We start from the raw sequence: 2,486 nt of genomic DNA, 5'->3' as shown, positions 1-2,486 counted from the left end.
TTATTGCCTCACTAAGAAATTCTCATCTGAGACATGAATTTCAATTGCTTTGGTGATTGTGTTTTGCAAAACTTAAATGGAGTTTACCTTATCTTTTGATCAAACAAACTTTCTGGGATATCACCCACCACCACCAATCTCTAATGGTGGCTGGGAATATCACCAAGAAAATACAAATTCTGAGCACTCCAATCTATGGAGATTTGCTTCAGAGACACAAGATGAGCAAGAGAATCATATGGGATATTTTCCTCCACCACAAAATGATGCAAGTTGCTATTCTAATGTTGGATGGGAGTATCACCACGAAATGATAGATGATAAAGCAATTCACATGAGATATGATCCAGGACCACAAAATGACTTATATCATTATCCTCATGGTCTCTGTGCATATCAACAAAAGTGTGAGCAATTAAGAGAAATGAATTTTCTCCCAGAGCCACAAAGTGAACCATGCTGTTATGACATTGACACAAACTATGGCTGGGAAGGGAATTTTAATTCTCCAAATGCTATTCATCAAGAGACATCATCTCTTGATTATGCTTTCAACAAATTCATGCAAGATTCCTCCCAAGGACCACAAGATTGTCCATACTATGATGATTTCAACAAATCTTCAAGTTGTGCCTGGGAGGAGCAAAACCAGAAAGCATTTGAGAGCCCATATTCCACTTATCAAGAGCCATCACCTCTTAATTATCGAACCTCACCTCCAAATTTTTCATATCAAAATTCTTCACCACTTGAGTTTGCCTCAACACAAAATTCTTTCCAAAATTCATACAATTCAATTCATCAACCACAAAATTCATTTCACTATACAGAAAACTCATTTCAAAATTCACAAAATTCATTTCACAACTCACAAAACTCCTTCCATACTCCCCAAAATGACTTCACCACAACACATCCGTATCCACAAAATTACTCTAAACCTTCATCTTTGGAGCTAGTAGTTGAGGATCACCTTCAATGGTCTAGAGAATTATTAGAATCTAGGAAATAACAAGATATCCTCTTCAAGAAGATGGATGGGCACTTAGAGAAAATAAGGAAACATTTAGGATTGCCAAGCATTGAGGATGAAGACCAATTTGTGAGTGAGGAAGTGGAAAAAGAAGAACAAAAGGTCTTCTTTTTGTTTTCGTTACTGTTCATACCCTGACCGGGGTCCTCCAACTCGGCAAACCCGTAAGAGGTCCGACCTTGTGGTTAAGCTCACACCTACAGGTCGGACCTCGGACAAAAGAGCAAGGAAGGCCCACCAAAAGGAACGCAGCCCAAACCTAAAGGCCGAAAAGGCCTAGAAAAGGCGGTTCCACAAAGATAGAGATAAAACTCCCAAAAGATAAGATAAGATAAGAATATCTTATCCAGGGAAGATCACGGCCAACTACTATAAATACACTGGAGCACCCAGGTATGGCATTCATTCCACATCTACACATATCTGCTTATGCTAACTTAAGCATCGGAGTGTCATTGCAGGTACAACCACCAACCAGTCCGCATATCAAGCTCGGGTCACCGGACCCCCACCTCGGGCCTCTCCAGACGACCGAGCTGCACGTTTCAGGCAAACCCTCGGAACATTGGCGCCGTTGCCGGGGACATGGAAAGCCATCCCTCTACCATGGCAGACAACCCTCTCAACGATGAGCACGCTACATCTGAACAAGAGGACGAAATTGACACCGGAGAACGACCAGACAGCCCTCTATCACCCCGTACTCCAGGAGGAAACAAACAGAATCGCCCAAAAACATCACCCCCGAGGAGGAAACAAACAGAATCACCCAAAGACATCACTCCCAAACAAAAACCTACAAAATCCCGAAAAAGAAAAGAGCTCAGAAATTCTAGAAGCAGTTCGGGCACAGCAAAACCGGCTGAAACAACTCGAAGAGGACATAAAGAAGCAGAAAGAAACTGAACAAGATTTGAGAAGGGAGGCTCGCAAGCGCAGAGAATTAGAAGAAAAACTCCGGAAAATAGAGGCCAACCTGAAAGATCGGACGGACCGCGGTCCCACCCCCGAAGGCAACCATGATCCCTTCACGCAAGAGATCATGAAGGAAAAGGTACCGCGAAACTTCAAACCACCCGACATGGACCTCTATGACGGCACCACCGATCCAAGTCACCACCTCAGCAACTTCAGAAGCAGAATGTACCTAGTCGACGCCTCCGACGCGACTCGGTGCAAAGCCTTCCCCACCACCCTCACCAAGTCAGCCATGAAGTGGTTCGACAACCTGCCACCAAGATCAATCACCAGCTTCGAAGACCTAACCAAAAAAATTCCTAACAAGGTTCTCTATTCAAAAAGACAAAGCCAAACATGCCCCCAGTCTACTCGGGATCAAACAAGGTAACCAAGAAACTCTCCGAGAATACATGGAGCGATTCAACAGAGCCTGCCTGGACATACAACACCTGCCTACTGAAGCAGCCATCATGGGACTAGCAAACGGCCTAAA

The sequence above is a fragment of the Arachis duranensis genome, chromosome 6, assembly GCF_000817695.3.
Source record: "Arachis duranensis cultivar V14167 chromosome 6, aradu.V14167.gnm2.J7QH, whole genome shotgun sequence".
Lineage (NCBI taxonomy): Eukaryota > Viridiplantae > Streptophyta > Magnoliopsida > Fabales > Fabaceae > Arachis > Arachis duranensis.
Note: the sequence above shows the minus strand (reverse complement) of the source record.